Here is a 13,508-nt window from a genome sequence, read left to right on the forward strand (position 1 = left end):
TGCCATTTGGACTATGAAGCTCCGCCTACTTAGATTTTTTGCTAATTTGCATAATTTGCCAATCCTACTTTTTCCTTAAAGTCCTGGCTTGTCCTACCAAATCAGACAAATGAGGTGTCAGACGAATCAGAATTCTCTGCTGATCAAGAATTATCCACAAAATTCAGACATTTTTATATCCTACGGCCATTAGCCACGCCCAAACAATGTCCAAATTTGGCCCGTTTTGGTCTGACGGCTATAACTTGGCCGTGCCTTGGCCTACCTTGACCAAATTTGAAATGCTACCTCCCTACACCATTCTGGGGACACGGTCCGAGGCGGGCCGCATTTCGTCAATAGGGGGCGCTACAACTAAAAACTGGCAATATCTCCTGACTGCCTTTGCCAATCTAACTGAAATTTGGTAGATATGTACTAGGAAGCAGCCTGTGGTCAGTCACCTACAATGGCAGTAATTATTCCTTAAAGAGTGGCCGCCATCAGCCAATCAAAATCAAGCAGGCATTTCACAGGCTTCTCAATGACCAATCTAAATCAAATTTGGGTGATACATTTGTGCTCTGACCCTCTGCCTAAACTGTAAAGGACACCTCACTCGGCCAGATGGGGGCGCAACAGTGACAACTTTTGCATTTCTGCCTATTTCTCGAGAACGGTGAAGCCTACAATCGACATTTCTTGCCAGGTCAATTCAGTACGACATGCCAAATCAAACAACATGTAGAACTTGCTTCTGCATCTTTGCGTTTTTGCATAATTCATATTGGTCTGAAAACAAGACATTTCGTTAACCTCCTAGGATTTTCACCAAACCTACACAAATCTGGTATCATTTAAATCAGGAGACAGTCATAATAAATAATTCATAAAAAAATCATAAACTTTCCATGAGGTATAGTCACCAGCCACACACAAACCATACAGGTGCCATGCCCAATTCAATCAGACAGCTATATCTCAGGCCTGCCTCAGCCAATCATCACCAAACTTTAATATATCCTGTAGAATAGTAGTCCGGAAGGGCCCTCCAAATTTGGTGCCGATCGGTCAAACGGGGGCGCTACAACAACATAACATGTCTGTATAAACCTTGAAAATCAGTTCAACTTACATTTATCTCATTTCTGTTCTAGTGACATGTTACTGGTTAAAATATTTTGTACTGCCAGTTCTGTGAGTCATGCCAAATCAAGACATATGCAATGCCCAATGATAGTCATTTTCATTCCCTTGTGATGTTTAAAAACTTAATAAATAACATATTACTGTAACTTCTACAATGTTCAGCCCAAGTAGGTCATTCTGGTAGTACATCAATCAGGACATTGCCCTTATGGATAATTCATAAAAATATCTTGACCTGTACGCTATGGCCACCAGCTACAACAAACCTGCACCATATCCATGCTCATTTCAATCAACCATCTAAAGCTCAGCTGTGCTTCAGCCAATCCTCATCAAATTTGACGGCCTAATGTAGTAAGGGACCTCAGACAGACCCTCCAATTTTGGTTCCAATCGGTCAAATGGGGGCGCTACAGCCACTGTCCATATATTTCTAAGACCCACCTTAGCAAATTCAGCTGAAATGTCCTTATTTCTCATAAAACCTTGAAAGAATTGTTACCTTTCCCTTCACCTGAGTCCATATTTCTTATTCACTTTCATTTTTCACCGATTTGCCTCATAGAACATTATCAGACTTAATTTACACATAAGAAGGCCTGAAAGTATTGAATACAATTTCTAAAATGGAGCGCTGACTCCACCTGCTGGCCACACTGTTTCCATGCCCATTTTATTAAAATAGCTATATCTCTGGCATGCTTCATCCAATCCTCACAAAATTTGACGCACATCTGTGTTACTAGACTTCAGAAAGACCTTCCAAGTTTGGTGGCAATCGGTCAAACGGGGGCACTACAGCCACTGTCCTAATATGTCTAAGACCAACCTTGGTTAATGCAGCTGAAATCTGCTTATCGTTTATTTAAAAATTAAAAAATTAATCACCTTTCCCTTCATCTAAGTCCATATTTTTAATCTGCTTATATTTTCCTGCCATTTGACTTTTACAAATCTTTCAAACTTCAATCTTTCTTCAGGCTGTGTACACTGCAGCAATTACAATTTTATAATAAATTGGCCAGCAGGTGGAGTCAGCGCTCCATTTCAATAATGCCTTCAATACTTTTAGCCTTTCTCCTGTCTAAATGTATAACCTAGAATATGATACAGCATGATATTACTGCTGTTACATGTCACAATACGCAACTCAGCACTTTGTTAAGAATATGCAACACAGCCTATGTTTACACAGGCAGTATAAAAAAGAAAACTCTGTAATATCTAGACTTACCAGACCAGGTATGAAGGTCCCTAAATCTACCAACTAGTCAGGCCATCTGACCCAAACCATGCATTCAGTCAGGCTAAGGCACTCCACCACAGGGTTCTACATTCTGTCCTACATTTGCTGACCTGTTAGACCGATACTAACTAATCTATATCCTGATTTCTACCTACTACTGAGACCATCTGACCAAAACAATGCATTCAGTCAGGTTCAGGCACTACACCACAGGGTTCTACATTCTGTCCTACATTTCCTGACCTGTTAGACCGACACTCAACAATCTACATCATGATTTCTACCTTCTACTCAAACCATCTGACCTAAACAAGTTCTGTTCTGTCTGACATCTGCTGACCTGTAGTTCTGTCTGACTTTTTAGTATCCTCCTCTACGGTTTGCCCTACATCTCCTGTCACATTAGAGCTACGCTAAATCTCCATCCTGTTATGGCAGTCTAATTGTTGCCCGGTCAATTAAGTACGACATGCCAAATCAAACAACATGTAGAACTTGCTTCTGCATCTTTGCGTTTTTGCATAATTCATATTGGTCTGAAAACAAGACATTTCGTTAACCTCCTAGGATTTTCACCAAACCTACACAAATCTGGTATCATTTAAATCAGGAGACAGTCATAATAAATAATTCATAAAAAAATCATAAACTTTCCATGAGGTATAGTCACCAGCCACACACAAACCATACAGGTGCCATGCCCAATTCAATCAGACAGCTATATCTCAGGCCTGCCTCAGCCAATCATCACCAAACTTTAATATATCCTGTAGAATAGTAGTCCGGAAGGGCCCTCCAAATTTGGTGCCGATCGGTCAAACGGGGGCGCTACAACAATATAACATGTCTGTATAAACCTTGAAAATCAGTTCAACTTACATTTATCTCATTTCTGTTCTAGTGACATATTACTGGTTAAAATATTTTGTACTGCCAGTTCTGTGAGTCATGCCAAATCAAGACATATGCAATGCCCAATGATAGTCATTTTCATTCCCTTGTGATGTTTAATAACTTAATAAATAACATATTACTGTAACTTCTACAATATCCAGCCCAAGTAGGTCATACTGGTAGTACATCAATCAGGACATTGCCCTTATGGATAATTCATAAAAATATCTTGACCTGTATGCTATGGCCACCAGCTACAACAAACCTGCACCATATCCATGCTCATTTCAATCAACCATCTAAATCTCAGCCGTGCTTCAGCCAATCCTCATCAAATTTGACAGCCTAATGTAGTAAGGGACCTCAGACAGACCCTCCAATATTGGTGCCAATCGGTCAAACAGGGGCGCTACAGCCACTGTCCATATATGTCTAAGACCCACCTTAGCAAATTCAGCTGAAATGTCCTTATTTCTCATAAAACCTTGAAAGAATTGTTACCTTTCCCTTCACCTGAGTCCATATTTTTTATTCACTTTCATTTTTCACCAATTTGCCTCATAGAACATTATCAGACTTAATTTACACATAAGAAGGCCTGAAAGTATTGAATACAATTTCTAAAATGGAGCGCTGACTCCACCTGCTGGCCACACTGTTTCCATGCCTATTTCATTCAAATAGCTATATCTCTGGCATGCTTCATCCAATCCTCACAAAATTTGATGCACGGCTGTGTTACTAGACTGCCTCAGCCAAGCTGCAAAAGACCTTCCAAGTTTGGTGGCAATCAGTCAAACGGGGGCACTACAGCCACTGTCATAATATGTCTAAGACCAACCTTGGTTAATGCAGCTGAAATCTGCTTATTGTTTATTTAAAAATTAAAATATTAATCACCTTTCCCTTCATCTAAGTCCATATTTTTAATCTGCTTATATTCTCCTGCCATTTGACTTTTACAAATCTTTCAAACTTTAATCTTTCTTCAGGCTGTGTACACTACAGCAATTACAATTTTATAATAAATTGGCCAGCAGGTGGAGTCAGCGCTCCATTTCAATAATGCCTTCAATACTTTTAGCCTTTCTCCTGTCTAAATATACATCCTAGAATAGCATACAGCATGATATTACTGCTGTTACATGTCACACTCCCGCAACTCAGCACTTTGTTAAGAATATGCAACACAGCCTATGTTTACACAGGCAGTATAAAAAAGCAACTATGTAATATCTACACTTACCAGACCAGGTATGAAGGTCCCTAAATCTACCAACTAGTCAGGCCATCTGACCCAAAACATGTATTAAGTCAGGCTAAGGCACTCCACCACAGGGTTCTACATTCTGTCCTGCATTTGCTGACCTGTTAGACCGATACTAACTAGTCTATATCCTGATTTCTACCTACTACTCAGACTATCTCACCAAAACATTGCATTCAGTCAGGTTCAGGCACTACACCACAGGGTCCTACATTCTGTCCTACATTTCCTGACCTGTTAGACGGACACTCAACAATCTCCATCCTGATTTCTACCTTCTACTCAAACCATCTGTTGTCCTACCTGTCCTACCTGTCCTACTTGTCATACCCTTTGGACCCTTCAGTAACTGCCTGCAGTTTCTAGTTATTATTATTATTATTATTATTTTTCTGCCCTAAAACTGAATGTACAGCCTAAACTGTAAGAGCTAGACCAACCAAACTTGGTCAGATGATGTCAATTCCTACCCACTACTCAGGTTGTCCTACCCAGTCCTGCCAGCCAGATGGGGGCGCCTTAGCGCCCCCCAACACGTTTCGGTCGATATCTCCTGTCCTGTTAGACCTACAATCGAAATTCTTTGTTCTACATATACAGACAGCAAAGCCCTACCAACTTGCCATTTGGACTATGAAGCTCCGCCTACTTAGATTTTTTGCTAATTTGCATAATTTGCCAATCCTACTTTTTCCTTAAAGTCCTGGCTTGTCCTACCAAATCAGACAAATGAGGTGTCAGACGAATCAGAATTCTCTGCTGATCAAGAATTATCCACAAAATTCAGACATTTTTATATCCTACGGCCATTAGCCACGCCCAAACAATGTCCAAATTTGGCCCGTTTTGGTCTGACGGCTATAACTTGGCCGTGCCTTGGCCTACCTTGACCAAATTTGAAATGCTACCTCCCTACACCATTCTGGGGACACGGTCCGAGGCGGGCCGCATTTCGTCAATAGGGGGCGCTACAACTAAAAACTGGCAATATCTCCTGACTGCCTTTGCCAATCTAACTGAAATTTGGTAGATATGTACTAGGAAGCAGCCTGTGGTCAGTCACCTACAATGGCAGTAATTATTCCTTAAAGAGTGGCCGCCATCAGCCAATCAAAATCAAGCAGGCATTTCACAGGCTTCTCAATGACCAATCTAAATCAAATTTGGGTGATACATTTGTGCTCTGACCCTCTGCCTAAACTGTAAAGGACACCTCACTCGGCCAGATGGGGGCGCAACAGTGACAACTTTTGCATTTCTGCCTATTTCTCGAGAACGGTGAAGCCTACAATCGACATTTCTTGCCAGGTCAATTCAGTACGACATGCCAAATCAAACAACATGTAGAACTTGCTTCTGCATCTTTGCGTTTTTGCATAATTCATATTGGTCTGAAAACAAGACATTTCGTTAACCTCCTAGGATTTTCACCAAACCTACACAAATCTGGTATCATTTAAATCAGGAGACAGTCATAATAAATAATTCATAAAAAAATCATAAACTTTCCATGAGGTATAGTCACCAGCCACACACAAACCATACAGGTGCCATGCCCAATTCAATCAGACAGCTATATCTCAGGCCTGCCTCAGCCAATCATCACCAAACTTTAATATATCCTGTAGAATAGTAGTCCGGAAGGGCCCTCCAAATTTGGTGCCGATCGGTCAAACGGGGGCGCTACAACAACATAACATGTCTGTATAAACCTTGAAAATCAGTTCAACTTACATTTATCTCATTTCTGTTCTAGTGACATGTTACTGGTTAAAATATTTTGTACTGCCAGTTCTGTGAGTCATGCCAAATCAAGACATACAGTATGCAATGCCCAATGATAGTCATTTTCATTCCCTTGTGATGTTTAAAAACTTAATAAATAACATATTACTGTAACTTCTACAATGTTCAGCCCAAGTAGGTCATTCTGGTAGTACATCAATCAGGACATTGCCATTATGGATAATTCATAAAAATATCTTAACCTGTACGCTATGGCCACCAGCTACAACAAACCTGCACCATATCCATGCTCATTTCAATCAACCATCTAAAGCTCAGCTGTGCTTCAGCCAATCCTCATCAAATTTGACGGCCTAATGTAGTAAGGGACCTCAGACAGACCCTCCAATTTTGGTTCCAATCGGTCAAATGGGGGCGCTACAGCCACTGTCCATATATTTCTAAGACCCACCTTAGCAAATTCAGCTGAAATGTCCTTATTTCTCATAAAACCTTGAAAGAATTGTTACCTTTCCCTTCACCTGAGTCCATATTTCTTATTCACTTTCATTTTTCACCGATTTGCCTCATAGAACATTATCAGACTTAATTTACACATAAGAAGGCCTGAAAATATTGAATAAAATTTCTAAAATGGAGCGCTGACTCCACCTGCTGGCCACACTGTTTCCATGCCCATTTTATTAAAATAGCTATATCTCTGGCATGCTTCATCCTATCCTCACAAAATTTGACGCACATCTGTGTTACTAGACTTCAGAAAGACCTTCCAAGTTTGGTGGCAATCGGTCAAACGGGGGCACTACAGCCACTGTCCTAATATGTCTAAGACCAACCTTGGTTAATGCAGCTGAAATCTGCTTATCGTTTATTTAAAAATTAAAAAATTAATCACCTTTCCCTTCATCTAAGTCCATATTTTTAATCTGCTTATATTTTCCTGCCATTTGACTTTTACAAATCTTTCAAACTTCAATCTTTCTTCAGGCTGTGTACACTGCAGCAATTACAATTTTATAATAAATTGGCCAGCAGGTGGAGTCAGCGCTCCATTTCAATAATGCCTTCAATACTTTTAGCCTTTCTCCTGTCTAAATGTATAACCTAGAATATGATACAGCATGATATTACTGCTGTTACATGTCACAATACGCAACTCAGCACTTTGTTAAGAATATGCAACACAGCCTATGTTTACACAGGCAGTATAAAAAAGAAAACTCTGTAATATCTAGACTTACCAGACCAGGTATGAAGGTCCCTAAATCTACCAACTAGTCAGGCCATCTGACCCAAACCATGCATTCAGTCAGGCTAAGGCACTCCACCACAGGGTTCTACATTCTGTCCTACATTTGCTGACCTGTTAGACCGATACTAACTAATCTATATCCTGATTTCTACCTACTACTGAGACCATCTGACCAAAACAATGCATTCAGTCAGGTTCAGGCACTACACCACAGGGTTCTACATTCTGTCCTACATTTCCTGACCTGTTAGACCGACACTCAACAATCTACATCATGATTTCTACCTTCTACTCAAACCATCTGACCTAAACAAGTTCTGTTCTGTCTGACATCTGCTGACCTGTAGTTCTGTCTGACTTTTTAGTATCCTCCTCTACGGTTTGCCCTACATCTCCTGTCACATTAGAGCTACGCTAAATCTCCATCCTGTTATGGCAGTCTAATTGTTGCCCGGTCAATTAAGTACGACATGCCAAATCAAACAACATGTAGAACTTGCTTCTGCATCTTTGCGTTTTTGCATAATTCATATTGGTCTGAAAACAAGACATTTCGTTAACCTCCTAGGATTTTCACCAAACCTACACAAATCTGGTATCATTTAAATCAGGAGACAGTCATAATAAATAATTCATAAAAAAATCATAAACTTTCCATGAGGTATAGTCACCAGCCACACACAAACCATACAGGTGCCATGCCCAATTCAATCAGACAGCTATATCTCAGGCCTGCCTCAGCCAATCATCACCAAACTTTAATATATCCTGTAGAATAGTAGTCCGGAAGGGCCCTCCAAATTTGGTGCCGATCGGTCAAACGGGGGCGCTACAACAATATAACATGTCTGTATAAACCTTGAAAATCAGTTCAACTTACATTTATCTCATTTCTGTTCTAGTGACATATTACTGGTTAAAATATTTTGTACTGCCAGTTCTGTGAGTCATGCCAAATCAAGACATATGCAATGCCCAATGATAGTCATTTTCATTCCCTTGTGATGTTTAATAACTTAATAAATAACATATTACTGTAACTTCTACAATATCCAGCCCAAGTAGGTCATTCTGGTAGTACATCAATCAGGACATTGCCCTTATGGATAATTCATAAAAATATCTTGACCTGTATGCTATGGCCACCAGCTACAACAAACCTGCACCATATCCATGCTCATTTCAATCAACCATCTAAATCTCAGCCGTGCTTCAGCCAATCCTCATCAAATTTGACGGCCTAATGTAGTAAGGGACCTCAGACAGACCCTCCAATATTGGTGCCAATCGGTCAAACAGGGGCGCTACAGCCACTCCATATATGTCTAAGACCCACCTTAGCAAATTCAGCTGAAATGTCCTTATTTCTCATAAAACCTTGAAAGAATTGTTACCTTTCCCTTCACCTGAGTCCATATTTTTTATTCACTTTCATTTTTCACCAATTTGCCTCATAGAACATTATCAGACTTAATTTACACATAAGAAGGCCTGAAAATATTGAATAAAATTTCTAAAATGGAGCGCTGACTCCACCTGCTGGCCACACTGTTTCCATGCCCATTTTATTAAAATAGCTATATCTCTGGCATGCTTCATCCTATCCTCACAAAATTTGACGCACATCTGTGTTACTAGACTTCAGAAAGACCTTCCAAGTTTGGTGGCAATCGGTCAAACGGGGGCACTACAGCCACTGTCCTAATATGTCTAAGACCAACCTTGGTTAATGCAGCTGAAATCTGCTTATCGTTTATTTAAAAATTAAAAAATTAATCACCTTTCCCTTCATCTAAGTCCATATTTTTAATCTGCTTATATTTTCCTGCCATTTGACTTTTACAAATCTTTCAAACTTCAATCTTTCTTCAGGCTGTGTACACTGCAGCAATTACAATTTTATAATAAATTGGCCAGCAGGTGGAGTCAGCGCTCCATTTCAATAATGCCTTCAATACTTTTAGCCTTTCTCCTGTCTAAATGTATAACCTAGAATATGATACAGCATGATATTACTGCTGTTACATGTCACAATACGCAACTCAGCACTTTGTTAAGAATATGCAACACAGCCTATGTTTACACAGGCAGTATAAAAAAGAAAACTCTGTAATATCTAGACTTACCAGACCAGGTATGAAGGTCCCTAAATCTACCAACTAGTCAGGCCATCTGACCCAAACCATGCATTCAGTCAGGCTAAGGCACTCCACCACAGGGTTCTACATTCTGTCCTACATTTGCTGACCTGTTAGACCGATACTAACTAATCTATATCCTGATTTCTACCTACTACTGAGACCATCTGACCAAAACAATGCATTCAGTCAGGTTCAGGCACTACACCACAGGGTTCTACATTCTGTCCTACATTTCCTGACCTGTTAGACCGACACTCAACAATCTACATCATGATTTCTACCTTCTACTCAAACCATCTGACCTAAACAAGTTCTGTTCTGTCTGACATCTGCTGACCTGTAGTTCTGTCTGACTTTTTAGTATCCTCCTCTACGGTTTGCCCTACATCTCCTGTCACATTAGAGCTACGCTAAATCTCCATCCTGTTATGGCAGTCTAATTGTTGCCCGGTCAATTAAGTACGACATGCCAAATCAAACAACATGTAGAACTTGCTTCTGCATCTTTGCGTTTTTGCATAATTCATATTGGTCTGAAAACAAGACATTTCGTTAACCTCCTAGGATTTTCACCAAACCTACACAAATCTGGTATCATTTAAATCAGGAGACAGTCATAATAAATAATTCATAAAAAAATCATAAACTTTCCATGAGGTATAGTCACCAGCCACACACAAACCATACAGGTGCCATGCCCAATTCAATCAGACAGCTATATCTCAGGCCTGCCTCAGCCAATCATCACCAAACTTTAATATATCCTGTAGAATAGTAGTCCGGAAGGGCCCTCCAAATTTGGTGCCGATCGGTCAAACGGGGGCGCTACAACAATATAACATGTCTGTATAAACCTTGAAAATCAGTTCAACTTACATTTATCTCATTTCTGTTCTAGTGACATATTACTGGTTAAAATATTTTGTACTGCCAGTTCTGTGAGTCATGCCAAATCAAGACATATGCAATGCCCAATGATAGTCATTTTCATTCCCTTGTGATGTTTAATAACTTAATAAATAACATATTACTGTAACTTCTACAATATCCAGCCCAAGTAGGTCATTCTGGTAGTACATCAATCAGGACATTGCCCTTATGGATAATTCATAAAAATATCTTGACCTGTATGCTATGGCCACCAGCTACAACAAACCTGCACCATATCCATGCTCATTTCAATCAACCATCTAAATCTCAGCCGTGCTTCAGCCAATCCTCATCAAATTTGACGGCCTAATGTAGTAAGGGACCTCAGACAGACCCTCCAATATTGGTGCCAATCGGTCAAACAGGGGCGCTACAGCCACTCCATATATGTCTAAGACCCACCTTAGCAAATTCAGCTGAAATGTCCTTATTTCTCATAAAACCTTGAAAGAATTGTTACCTTTCCCTTCACCTGAGTCCATATTTTTTATTCACTTTCATTTTTCACCAATTTGCCTCATAGAACATTATCAGACTTAATTTACACATAAGAAGGCCTGAAAGTATTGAATACAATTTCTAAAATGGAGCGCTGACTCCACCTGCTGGCCACACTGTTTCCATGCCTATTTCATTCAAATAGCTATATCTCTGGCATGCTTCATCCAATCCTCACAAAATTTGATGCACGGCTGTGTTACTAGACTGCCTCAGCCAAGCTGCAAAAGACCTTCCAAGTTTGGTGGCAATCAGTCAAACGGGGGCACTACAGCCACTGTCATAATATGTCTAAGACCAACCTTGGTTAATGCAGCTGAAATCTGCTTATTGTTTATTTAAAAATTAAAATATTAATCACCTTTCCCTTCATCTAAGTCCATATTTTTAATCTGCTTATATTCTCCTGCCATTTGACTTTTACAAATCTTTCAAACTTTAATCTTTCTTCAGGCTGTGTACACTACAGCAATTACAATTTTATAATAAATTGGCCAGCAGGTGGAGTCAGCGCTCCATTTCAATAATGCCTTCAATACTTTTAGCCTTTCTCCTGTCTAAATATACATCCTAGAATAGCATACAGCATGATATTACTGCTGTTACATGTCACACTCCCGCAACTCAGCACTTTGTTAAGAATATGCAACACAGCCTATGTTTACACAGGCAGTATAAAAAAGCAACTATGTAATATCTACACTTACCAGACCAGGTATGAAGGTCCCTAAATCTACCAACTAGTCAGGCCATCTGACCCAAAACATGTATTAAGTCAGGCTAAGGCACTCCACCACAGGGTTCTACATTCTGTCCTGCATTTGCTGACCTGTTAGACCGATACTAACTAGTCTATATCCTGATTTCTACCTACTACTCAGACTATCTCACCAAAACATTGCATTCAGTCAGGTTCAGGCACTACACCACAGGGTCCTACATTCTGTCCTACATTTCCTGACCTGTTAGACGGACACTCAACAATCTCCATCCTGATTTCTACCTTCTACTCAAACCATCTGTTGTCCTACCTGTCCTACCTGTCCTACTTGTCATACCCTTTGGACCCTTCAGTAACTGCCTGCAGTTTCTAGTTATTATTATTATTATTATTTTTCTGCCCTAAAACTGAATGTACAGCCTAAACTGTAAGAGCTAGACCAACCAAACTTGGTCAGATGATGTCAATTCCTACCCACTACTCAGGTTGTCCTACCCAGTCCTGCCAGCCAGATGGGGGCGCCTTAGCGCCCCCCAACACGTTTCGGTCGATATCTCCTGTCCTGTTAGACCTACAATCGAAATTCTTTGTTCTACATATACAGACAGCAAAGCCCTACCAACTTGCCATTTGGACTATGAAGCTCCGCCTACTTAGATTTTTTGCTAATTTGCATAATTTGCCAATCCTACTTTTTCCTTAAAGTCCTGGCTTGTCCTACCAAATCAGACAACTGAGGTGTCAGACGAATCAGAATTCTCTGCTGATCAAGAATTATCCACAAAATTCAGACATTTTTATATCCTACGGCCATTAGCCACGCCCAAACAATGTCCAAATTTGGCCCGTTTTGGTCTGACGGCTATAACTTGGCCGTGCCTTGGCCTACCTTGACCAAATTTGAAATGCTACCTCCCTACACCATTCTGGGGACACGGTCCGAGGCGGGCCGCATTTCGTCAATAGGGGGCGCTACAACTAAAAACTGGCAATATCTCCTGACTGCCTTTGCCAATCTAACTGAAATTTGGTAGATATGTACTAGGAAGCAGCCTGTGGTCAGTCACCTACAATGGCAGTAATTATTCCTTAAAGAGTGGCCGCCATCAGCCAATCAAAATCAAGCAGGCATTTCACAGGCTTCTCAATGACCAATCTAAATCAAATTTGGGTGATACATTTGTGCTCTGACCCTCTGCCTAAACTGTAAAGGACACCTCACTCGGCCAGATGGGGGCGCAACAGTGACAACTTTTGCATTTCTGCCTATTTCTCGAGAACGGTGAAGCCTACAATCGACATTTCTTGCCAGGTCAATTCAGTACGACATGCCAAATCAAACAACATGTAGAACTTGCTTCTGCATCTTTGCGTTTTTGCATAATTCATATTGGTCTGAAAACAAGACATTTCGTTAACCTCCTAGGATTTTCACCAAACCTACACAAATCTGGTATCATTTAAATCAGGAGACAGTCATAATAAATAATTCATAAAAAAATCATAAACTTTCCATGAGGTATAGTCACCAGCCACACACAAACCATACAGGTGCCATGCCCAATTCAATCAGACAGCTATATCTCAGGCCTGCCTCAGCCAATCATCACCAAACTTTAATATATCCTGTAGAATAGTAGTCCGGAAGGGCCCTCCAAATTTGGTGCCGATCGGTCAAACGGGGG

Source organism: Paramormyrops kingsleyae, chromosome 18, assembly GCF_048594095.1.
Source record: "Paramormyrops kingsleyae isolate MSU_618 chromosome 18, PKINGS_0.4, whole genome shotgun sequence".
NCBI classification, from domain to species: Eukaryota; Metazoa; Chordata; class Actinopteri; order Osteoglossiformes; family Mormyridae; genus Paramormyrops; species Paramormyrops kingsleyae.